The 12,224-nt window shown below is 42.3% G+C and overlaps 1 long non-coding RNA gene across 6 annotated transcripts in view; it reads right to left on the bottom strand.

Annotated features, from left to right (window-relative positions):
* Positions 1-12,224, bottom strand: part of LOC143842954 (uncharacterized) — a 461,327-nt gene that overhangs the window by 149,278 nt on the left and 299,825 nt on the right. For all 6 annotated transcript variants that reach the window (XR_013233404.1, XR_013233401.1, XR_013233402.1 and 3 more), the window contains 2 exons: positions 10,188-10,260; positions 8,170-8,229 (listed from right to left, as the gene is read on the bottom strand). This is a non-coding gene — a long non-coding RNA (uncharacterized LOC143842954). The remainder of the gene's footprint in view (positions 1-8,169; positions 8,230-10,187; positions 10,261-12,224) is intronic.

Below are 12,224 nucleotides of genomic sequence, written 5' to 3' on the forward strand. Positions count from 1 at the left end.
TGTACCCTTTCAATTTTATTGAACTCTCATTTTCTGAGGCTCTGCTACAGATACCGCTGCAATCTTGAGGCTAGACCCAAGAAAGGGTCTATCAGCTTCTCTGAATTTACAGTATAATATTATACAGTTACTCTTGAGCCCCTTTCCTTGCAAAAATTTAAGAAAAATGTTATAATACATAATGAAAAGGACCAGAGATTCTGAAGAGTTCTGACACAGGAGTAACCACTGTCGGGGAAGTAGAGCATGGAAACTACAGGAGAAAGCCAACATATGGACCATGTTGGAGCATATTGGCAGCCCCAGGAGCAATGGGGAAATGGAATCAGAATCAAGCATAGCTGGAAGAGACCACAAAGGGCCATTCAGTCCTGCCTCGCACTTCCTTGGAGACTTAAAAAGCACATATTCCTGACAGGTGCTCATCCAATCTCCTCCTGAAAACTTCCAATGAAGGAGACTCCACTGAGGCAGCATATTCCATCTATGAACAGCTCTCACCATCAGAAAATGCTTTCTAATATTTAAGTGGAATCTCCTTTTGCCTGTAATTTGGATCCATTGCTTCATTCTCCATCTGAAAAACACCCATGTCACAAGAGACATTTCATTTGTTAGAGTAATAAGAAATTACTTCAGTCGAATTCATATTCAGTGGAATTCTTTTTGGTTGGTTCATTAATGATATCTTAAAATGAACTTAGTGGATTGTTTGTTTCCTTCTTTTAAACTGAGAACCTGGTAATTTAACACAAAAGAAAACCCACACAAAGCAAAAAAGCATCTTTGCATAGACACAAACAAAAATATATCCACTAAAAATATCAGAAAGATCTTGAATACAAAAATGTATGGGAGGCAATATCATTAAGTTTTTTCTAGTTTAAACAGTTAATATACAGACAGTATTTAAAATAAGTATTGAGACCATGATGCAGGGGGAGTGGGGCAATAAAGCACAGAAATACCATCAGCAAGTAAAGGAAAGAGAAGTGAACAACAAATAGTTCTCAGTGCAAGATCTCGTGCTAAACTGATTTAGATAATGCTGGGAAATAAACACACCAACTGACAGCTAACTAGGAATTTACAGCATCATGGGATTAAATGCTTTTCACTTACTTAAAGAGGATTAATCAGAATATGTTTATTTATTTAAAGCTGATCTTTTACAAAAATAAAGAGTTCATAATGACTCATAACAATGCAAAACCAGAGAATCCCCATCAGCTTTCGCCTGTTTCATTTGCCCACAGATTCAAAACACCATAAAATAAAACAAGGGGCAAACTGTTTTAGTAAATAAATGATAAACTTTTCAGTGTATTTTAATCCTGGACATGCACTAGCTATTTATCATCAAAGTTTCTACCTTGTCTTTCTTACAGAAGGGACTGAAGGTTTACACAACTCCAAAAATCAGAATATTCACAAATTAACACCCCCTTTCTCTCTCTCTCACACACACAACAAACACACACACAGTATACCAGCAATCAACGAACAGCCATTTTTCTGGAAGCAACTTTTCATAGTCCTATTATGTGATGGGTGGAGAAAGGATAATTTTATTTATTTAAAACATTTTATCAATTAATTTGATATATTAGAGTTATAGGACCACCACAGACATCTTGGGGCTGTGTAAAATAATTTTAAACGGAGACTTTAAAAGATTATAAAGAAAGGGAATTAAAAGTAGACCTCTTTAGGTATGATCCCAACCTTCCCAGCTATACTCCCAAAGGTAGAAAGAGTTCAGTAGTAGTCTAAAGAATAACAAAATTTGTAGTAGGGTATGAGTGTTCATGAGTCATGAGTCACTGCAGTGCTCACTTCTTCAGCTACCCAAAGGTCTTATTTTTGTCTTCCAATTTCAAGCAGAGCTAGCTGCATCCCCTTCAGTTGGTAACCAGACAGAATGATTGGAATACGCAAGATCTGCAGTGTGCATTATTGAAGAGCCCCTGCAGGGGTCATTTAGCATAGTTAGATTGGGAAGTTCCTGGTATTGTTCAAATACTCTCCTCTGATGTTCTGATAGGCTCATATGGGTACTTCCTGCTCCTTTGAACTCTATGCAGGGACCAGAACTTCTGCGTCAACAACACAGTGGAGATGGGATGTTGCCATCCAAAGCAGAACTCAATCAAATCTGAAGGCTATAGCTCTGCTTGCACTCTGAGTCAACTCTATGGACCTCAAATGCTCAAAGGAAGCCTCCCTAAGTTGTCATTAGGACAACTCAAAGCCTTACCAGCTATATCAAAGAGGACTGTGGCTCAGTGGTAAGAATCTCTGCCCAGCATGAAGAAAGTCCCAGGTTCAATCCCAGGTATCTCCAGATCAGGAGGTGATGGGAAAGTTCTCAGACATGAGTCCCTGGAGAGCCACTTCCAGTCTGAATAGACAGCACTGGCTTTGAGGGATCAAGGGTCTGATTCAGTATAAGGCACCTTCTTGTGCTCACGTGACCTTATCTGGGGTAACAAAAGCACATAGCTTTATACCTAGTCCTTTGCAACAATTTGTTACCTGGACACCACAAGACCCAGAGAAAAATGTCCCTTTAAGTGAGGCTTAATGTGTTGAAATAGGACAGCTGAAGCTTTTCATAGCATGGAAGCAAAGAACATCAACATAAATAACACCTTTTATTAAGCCTTTATTAAAGGCACAGGGTGTTTCCCTCCCTCTCCAGGCTCCAGGACTCGGCAGCCTTATAAATGACTAATTTTAATCTTTACTTAGAATTATTACATGCTTGTGAGGTGAGATGCACTCTTCCAGAATACCTGAACATTCTCCTCCCCTGCTTGGGCCAGAAACACCCCCTTTCCTATTCCTGTTCTGTGGAGCATCTGAAACGGATTGCCTCTGGCTCAGGTTGCTTCTGTCTCAGCCACAAGGTGGGATGAAGCCCTGACTTAGTCCTCCAGCACAAGAGATAAAGGACTCTAAGATTGTGGCCGACTGCAGAAGGCAAAAAGCAAACTGTTCTAAGGCCAGCAATGGAGCCAGGACAATGCAATTCCCAACCATGTTCCATTTGACTGACCCAGAAATAAGCCAGGTCAAGTGGAGCCCATTTGGCTGAATGGACTGGCACGCTGGGGACACTGTTATCACTCCAAATGTACAGCACTTTCTGTTGACTTGCAAACCAGTTTGGTTGCCCCCCAGCTCGAGAGGCAGATAGAAGTGTACAGATAAACACATAATTCGCGTGCATCTTTCTTTCCTTATGGGTTTTTTGTGGGGTGGGGGAGCAGGAGAAGCAAGCAGCTTTCAAGAGTAGATAATTTAAAGACGACTTAAAATTTTTTCATGCCACATAGCAGCTGTTAGGGAATTTGCTCAATGCATATATCCTGTCATTAGGGAAATCAGAAGCCTCTTCTAGATACTGGTGTAGCCCCCCCCCCCCCCAAACTTCATCTGGTTGTTTATCAGCTCATCTACTATATTCCTTTGCAAGTACATTGTTTGCAGAAATGCGACAGGGAAAAACAAATTGGAAGAAGCAGCCTGAATGGTGGGGATCCTATATACGTTCAATGGTATTTTGAATGTCAAATTCATAGGCAAGAGGTGATGCTATTAAAAAAAAGATCTCAAAAGGCATTTGGAAAATTTTTGGTAGAGTTTAATGACCAGCTGGAGAACAATCAGGTCTGCATTTGTGTGTGTGTGTGTGTGTGTGTGTGATGCTTCGGTTTCCATACCTGAATAGCAAGTGCTAGAAATTGGTCAGATCCTAGAAGCGAACCATGCTGTCAAATGAAAAGAAATCTGTGGTCCAAATTTTGTTTTGCAGAAAGAAAGGCAATGAAGAGATCCTTGGGACAGAAGGAAACGTCCTTCTTTGTATCTCACACCATAGACCCTGCGACTCACAGCTGACTGTAACAATAGTCCCGTCACAGCAAGCTGTGAAAAGCTAAAAAGAGACCTCCCTGTGCTCATCTTAATGAAAAAAAAATCTGCATCCAGAGTCACCATCTGCTAGGCCCTCCACAGAACTAGCATAACTCTGGGTATTCTAGACATCCCTGGGGGAGGGGGGAATCCCCCACAAACCAACGTCCATCCTGCAGTGTCAAAGATCCTTGGGGAGCGGGGGGGGGATGGAGTGACTGGGAGTGGGGGTGGTGGTGAAAATAGAAGTAAAGTGCATTGTTTATTTGTTTCTTTGTTTGTTTATTGCTTTGATTTGTATATCGCCGCTCCCAGCAAGCTGGCTCGCAGCAGTTCACAATAAACATTATATAAAACATCCATTTAAAACATCTTACGATACAATCATTAATACCCCCAAAATACAACCAAGATAGCGATAATACAATTAAAGCTCCTTTCCCCAAACGACTCATAGCCATGGTTTCTAGCATGGGTACAAACAAATAGTCTTGATGGACAACCGGGAATAGATCACCATCATCCAGGACTAGTCTAATACCAGGCCTGGGAATCAGGGTGAGGGGGGGGACCCGATCTAATACCCTGGGGCTTCAGCCCGGCCTCAATCAAATACCTGGCAGAAGAGCTCCGTTTTGCAGGGCCTGCAGAACCCAAAGAGTTCTGTCAGGGCCCACAGCTCTTCAGTGAGCTCATTCCACCAGGTAACCTCTTCAAACACTAAAAGATCCCCCCTTTATTTATTTATTATGCAGTTTATGCATGCACAGTGATCTGAACCTACATTAGTGATCGCGAATGTGCAAGATATGGTCACAGTTGTTTCAGATTTCTTGTTCCAGAAACAAAAGCTAAGATCTTCCGCGCACAGTTAGGCAACTATCTCCCAACAAAGGCAAGGCCTCTACAAATCCGTAAAGGGACCGAATCTGTTCTGAGGTTACCCAATAATGCAATATCCAAAGAAAGACAGTGAGATGCCCCTGTTCCTTTAAAGGTGGTGTAGGGTTGGTTTTTTCTAGCCTCTTGTGGCGCAGAGTGGTAAGGCAGCAGACATGCAGTCTCCACCTCTGCCCGTGAGGCTGGGAGTTCGATTGCAGCAGCCGGCTCAAGGTTGACTCAGCCTTCCATCCTTCCGACGTCAGTAAAATGAGTACCCAGCCTGCTGGGGGGTAAATGGTAATGACTGGGGAAGGCACTGGAAAACCACCTCATATTGAGTCTGCCATGAAAACGCTAGAGGGCGTCACCCCAAGGGTCAGACATGAACCCGTGCTTGCACAGGGGATACCTTTACCTTTAGGGTATTTTGGCAGGCCCTGTTGAACCTACAATAAACAGAAAGGCTTTCATCTGTCCGGCTTTCCTCCTTTGCATGCAGCTCCTTGAGGCTGAAGTGGGATTCAAAACCTAGATTCCCAAATCAAAGGCCTTACAAAGGGCCTAGATCAGCCTAGAATGCTCAAGATCACTGAAGTGTATGGAAAAATAACAGTGGTCATAGGTTTGTAGGATGGGATCTGATTTCATCTAAATTAAATGGTTTAAAGGCCAGTAGTCTAGCTATCCAGACTGGTGGATTAAGGCTGAACAGACTTTTCAGTCTATGCCCCTGAGTTCCAGACTATGAGGGAGGCAGGTCAACTTTCCATTTCAGTGTCTGCTAGGGCAGGGGTAGTCAACCTGTGGTCCTCCAGATGTCCACGGGCTAGAGTTCCCATGACCCCCTGCCAGCAAACACTGGCAGGAGCTCATGGGAATTTTAGTCCATGGACATCTGGAGGACCACAAGTTGACTACCCCTGTGCTAGGGAACAGACAGGATGACTGTGGTAATCACTTGGAGCCTACTGCAGCATTGATCTACATGGAATCAAATGTGCTAAATAGCCTCTAAATTACCCTGCAAACAGATGTACTCTTCCTTGGTCTGGAAATCATTATCACATATCAATAATGATTTTCTATGCGGTACATGAGGGGAGAAGAGGTGTTCTAGGAATGTAAGTTGAAATAAAGAATACAATATACCTTGGGAAGGGGGGGGGGGTTAAATAATTGCCCCAGATTTGTTCTAACCAAAGGACATATGAGACTGTAGATTAGTCTCCAGGAGATTTCTTGAGGAAACTGATGTTAACAAGCCTCCGGGGGGAGGCGGGATATAAATTAAAGAATAATAATTATTATTATTATAGGAAAGAAGATGATGGCTCTTCTCCAGGGACTTGGTAAAGGGCCCTCACGATTCTTTGGTGGTCTCCAAGCCAAGTTATGAACCAGGGCTGATGCCGCTTAGGTTCCGAAAGCTGATGAGATCAGGTTAGCCTGGGTTATCTGGGTCAGGTTGACAGACACTCATGAGTATAGTAACTAATTTCTGCCTACTATAACCAAGCCAAATTGAGACCAGCTGTGTTTTTGGGAGATGATGAAATGTGTGTCCGAAGACAGAAAGTTACAAAACTGAGGAGTAGCAGCTCTTGAGAAAAGATTGCAAGTTCTGCAAGTTAATTATGCATTTTATAAAGAAACTCTTTGTCTGTCCAAAACCTATTGCTCATCAAATCCATTGGGTGCCCCTGAATTTTGATATGTGTGTGTGTGTGGGGGGGAGTCTTCTCAATCTTCTTCACATTGTAATGTTTGTCTAAAGCAGGGGTAGCCAACCTGTGGCCTTCCAGATGTTCATGGACTACAATTCCCATGAGCCCCTGCCAGCAAACACTGGCAGGGGCTCATGGGAATTATAGTCCATGAACTTCTGGAGGACCACAGGTTGGCTACCCCTGGTCTAAAGCACAATCATGATTTCCATAGTCCTTTCCCCCCAAAATGAATAATCTCCAAATCCTTTAGACTTTCCCTGCTACAGCCCCATGACCATAATTTTGGTTGTCCTTTTGTGCATCTTGTCCAGATCTATACATGGTGCCCTGTGGCATAGTGATGGTAGAAAATACAGTTAAATCATAGACAAGTTACAGTGACCCCATCGTATTTTCAAGGCAAGAGAAGAACAGAAGCAGTTTGTCACCTGCCTCTGTGAAACAAATTAGTTGTGAATCTCCTGCATTCTGTGGGGAATTGGATTCGATGACCCTGGAGGTCCCTTCCAACTCTAGGTTTCTAACCCTCAATCGCCTAAGCAGTTTCCCACCCAAGACCTAATAAGCCAGTCCCTCTTCGTTTCTGTGCAAGATTGGGGTTAACCTGGACTATCCAGGTCAGGGCAACAGTGTAGAGAGGATTCCAAATGTAGCTGCCAATGCCAACTCCATGGTTTTCAGTCTCTTTCATAAAAAAAATCCAAGCACAGTGTTGCCTTTTTCAAATACTTTGAAACCCGCCTTTTTATTTAGAAACAAATGGCAACTATTTCTCCCTGATCCATTTTATTTGCGTACCATGTATATTACTGGAAATTAATAAAGTATATGTAAGTAAAGGAAGGACTCTATAGCACAGTCGCTACTGGGAATTGCAGTAATGTAGCATTAATAGAAGAGGTGAGTAGAAAGTGCGATTTCCAACCCTTCATTAGTATATAACATAGCGACTGCATTTTAAAAAGTTATGGCGAGAGAAAAGTAAAGACATCAACACCATTTGTAAACTGAAATGATCTAAGCTCAGATGGCACCATTTCAAACCATCTCAATTCACCCATCTTATCAATTAAACATCCATAATGCTGCTACTGAACCCAAACTGCAAATATTCAGATTTCTTTTCCCCGTCACACTGAAGGTTATCTCCCTGGAAGCACTGGGAAAAAAAAAAATCAGGTGACAGCCATTTCCCATGATGCTTTAAGGGCTGTCAAGCTGTCCATCAAATTGTCACCTGACCAATCGTTCCCATGGTTCTTTTAGACTCTCCGTATGACAAATTGAAAGGCGCTATTATCTGCTTGTGGTGAAAAGGAACTGCTTCGGGTTTGATAAGATATCACTAGTCCCAGGTGAGCGGAGGCTGACAGCGCATCAAGACAAGACAACACATGGAAACACTGAACACAGGAGGAGCCCTGCGGTTTACAAACATCTGTTGTCATTATTTATTACCCTTCTCCTTGGTTTTAGTTTCAGACTTTGTCCTAGGCTGGTTCAAAAGGAGACACTTCACAAGCCTCTGCTGCTGTCGGGACCACAGATGTTCAGTGTTTAATGCTTAGAGCAGGAGAGCCAAAAAACAAAACAAAACAAAACAAAGCCGAAGATAACATAGCCATCTATTAGAGCTACCTACCTTATTTGGTACAACTTGTGCTTGAATGTTCTGTGCTGTTGAAATTATGTCAGAAGAACTCTGAAAAACAAGCAGATACGGTTGGGGGAGCTATCTTGCCACTGAACCGTCAACATGGATATCTGGGTTTATTAGTCGGTTCTTCGTACATATCCAGGTTTTGTGGCTGATATCTCTCAGCCTTGGTGCAGACAGCCAAATTTATCTTTTGGGAGAGCTCAGGGTGAAAACAATTTGCTTGTTATTTACTGTGAGGTTGTAACACGGATAAAACAGAGCCTGCTGCTAACATCCCCACCTTGTGTACAAACCTTTCCTTGCATGCAGTTTCGTAAAGCCAGGAAGGTAGATAGGGATACTGTTTTAGAGGATGGTGCCAGAAGCAGATCAGGGCAACGGAATGAAATCATTTTTGTCAAAGGAACCTGTGGGTCGGTGGCAGAGCTGGAGAAATTGAATTGTACTCTGACTCCTTACAGGATGGGCGTTCAACAGAAGATAAGGTTACATGTGCGTGCTCTTAATTCTACAACTTCCAGCAAGGAGACCAGGGAGGCTTTCACGTTGCCTCACCTCAAAGACAATACCATTCAACGGAGGCAGTTTGTACTTTCAGCTGCAAGTGATGTCACATAATAGGGTTTCCAACCTCCAGACAGTGGCTGGAGATCTCCTGGGATTGCAACCGATCTCCAGGTGGCAGAGATAGTTCACCTGAAGGAAATGGCTGATTTGGAAGGTGGACCATATGGTGTTAGGCCCCACTGATGCTCCTGCCCTTCCCAAACCCCCACTCTTAATTCAGGTGCTACCCCCAAAATATCCACGTATTTTCCAACCGAGAGCTGGCAACTGTAGGTATTCAATGATTGTGCATGGAAGATATCAAAATCAAAATCACAAGATGTCATAGTCCCATTGTATACGGCACTGGTCAGACCACACCTGGAGTACTGTGTGCAGTTCTGGAGGCCTCACTTCAAGAAGGATGTCGATGATTATATGATTCTATACACAGGCTTGTGGGAATCAGTGCTTGAGAAGGCTGAGCCCAAATTGTCACCAATTGCCTCCATAGGACTCCATAGGACTGTGTCCAAAGCGGTTTGCCATATTTCTCATTTATCGTCGTAACAACTCTGCAAGGGTGCCACAGGCCACCCAGGACTCATATTGAATTTAATAACTTGGATAATCATAACCCAGAACACTAGAGCTCTCTCTAATGTTTATTTATTTTTATTTATTTGATTTCTATACTGCCCTTCCATATGGCTCAGGGCAGTTTACATACAACATGGCTGATACATGTTCTACACTTTTCCTCCCCAGTTGGCAAGTACCGTTTCAAAGAACCACATCCTTTAAAAAAAATTAATGTCTCATTGAACTACTTGGTGTCTGGCTTCTTTTCCACTCCTTTTCTCATCAAGTCCATCATATTACCCCAACACTCATAGCCAAGGAGCCTAAAGTACTTGCTGACTAGGGGAAAAGACCCTGATTGAAATGAGGCCAATGTTTCCTCTGATAAATGGTCATGTCAACCCATCACTCCTCCTAAAATGGCCAATGATGGGCCTGGAGGGAGTGGGAAGGGGAGGGGCCCCAGGTGGGCATGTGCATAACTATGCTTTCCAACCATATTCTGTATGATCACACCACTTCTGGGGTTTCTCAAAGCTGGAAAGCTGTTTCAAGAGTTTCCCAATCATTAAAAATATTGAGAAAGGCTGCTCTAGATATTCAGGTGGTCTGATGGAGGAGGGGCTTGTATTACATGTGATAAGATCTTGTCCTGGGTTGCCATCTGTGCTATCAACAGAAAGGTTCCATTCCAACAGTGGCATCAGTAGCTGGATTCCAAGACATCAGGGTGGGAATGGGAAACAAGCCTGATCATTGCCTATCATTAATCAGCCTTCTTGGTATTTGGCGACACAGTTTAAGAAATCACTCCTATTCATCACCAGATAGAAAGAACTGGTTCCTATTATAATAAATAAATATACACTTACCTAGCCATGTAAATGCATGTGGAACAGCCAAAAAAAATCCATCAAGGTACATAACAAAGTGTTTTGGTAAGATCTGCAAAATAAATAAATAAGCACATCTGAGAATCTGGAACAAATGGTACTTGTCACTTCCATCTAGGCTTGGTTTTAGGAGAAGCCATGCAGTTGCAACAGAGAAATGAGAAAAGAAGCAAATTCATTTTGTAGCTATCACAAAGACAAAGAACATGTCACTGTTCACCTGTTAGAAGTTATCTGGAGGAACAGACAAGTCATCATGGGGACACAGTATAGACGTACTGGGAAAATATCACACACTAAGAAATGCCAAGATAAAAGGCCACAGGGATAAAATAATCCTACAGGTTTGCAATAATACAGCACACAGAGAGAATGTAGGACTATGAGTGGAGAATTCAGCATCTTGAGGATATTTGTATTTGGGGGTTCTTTCCAATTTTAAAAAGCAAATTCCTAGTTCTTATGGATGCAGCGTGACTAAATGACACCTAAGAAAATAGGAGATGTCATAATTGGAATTTAGTAGATGTTCCAGTAAGGGGTGGCATTTCAATGTAGTGTGCTTGCCTGCCCCTATGATGTGGAGAGCAGCATACAATGCTGCAAATAATATATAAAGTACGTAAATGACATATGAAGAGTCAGCGTATTCGCATAATTTACATAATTTGTAGAATTCAGTATCCTTTCGTGAAGAATGTTTATATTAAAATACATTCGTGAAGAATGTTTATATTATATTTATTAATATATATTAATAAAACCCCAGCTTCTTACTCTATTTTGATTATAGAATTAGGGTATTAGAAGGGCACAAATGGTAACCTCAGACTGAGAGATTACATTAACAAGGCAAACAAGGTAAACAAGGTAGGTAGGTAGGTAGGTAGGTAGAAAGGAAGGAAGGAAGGAAGGAAGGAAGGAAGGAATTTGAAAATAAGCACATCGTTTAGAATGTTTCCCCCCAGTTTTTGATGGAGGAAAAAAAAAGATTTTATAATAATATCATAGTACATTTTGAATGTTGCTTGTACGGCCTAACAGGAAGCCTAACCCCTCCCACTCTGCACAAGCTAATTATTCCCTTTACATAACTACAGACCTGATTATTTGCTCATATTCCAAATAAGAAACAATCTTACTGTCTTTTAAACATTTATTTAGAGGGCCAGTTTCTATCTTATAGTTATTTATGGACACAGGAGTCACCACAGTTTCTGCATTCATTCGAGCAACTGACGGTATGAACCTGCAGCTGATGACCCCAGGCCTTACCTATACATGCAGTGGAATGTGGTGGTAAAATCTCAAAGTGGCAGAAGAGGCTGTGGCCTAGCAAATACAAAAAAACATTGCAATGGTTCTAACCAGTCCCTTTGCATGCTGCACTAGCTTTCTACTTGTAGGGAATCAGCGATGTCAGGGAACTACCAAAACACATCTTTCTTACCCTGCACTCATAAGTTTCCTCAGCACTGTGGTACCTCAGTGCCACCTAATTTTGGCTGTGCCCACCCCCAGTCAGCATCACTCCCAATATACTGGGAGTTCTATGTATTCACCAGATGCGTGGAAGGCTGATTTGGATTTAGGATTGTGTGTAGAGGAAGGGGTTCTGATGGCATTTCCTACTGCCTTTCTGCTGTCCAAGATAACCCTGGAATTTCACTGTGGTGAAAATACACACACTGTTGCCCCAACATGGATAGCCCAAGGTAACCTGATCTTGTCTGTTCTCAGAAGCTAAGCAGAATCTTCCCTGGTTAGTACCTGGATGGGAGAAGTCTAGGATGTCCAAGGTTGGTGTACAGAGACAAGCAATGGCAAACGTCCCTGTGAATATCTTGTCTTGAAAACTCTATGGGGTTGCCATAACTTGGCTGTGACTTGACAGGACTTTCCACCACCAACAGGGGTTGTCAAGTCACATCCAACATAGAGTGATATGGTGGAGCCTGTAGAGGGAATATTTTGGAGAGGGGAGGAAGCTCCTCAGGGATGTAATGCTATAGAGCA

This window comes from Paroedura picta, chromosome 8, assembly GCF_049243985.1.
Source record: "Paroedura picta isolate Pp20150507F chromosome 8, Ppicta_v3.0, whole genome shotgun sequence".
Taxonomy (NCBI): Eukaryota; Metazoa; Chordata; class Lepidosauria; order Squamata; family Gekkonidae; genus Paroedura; species Paroedura picta.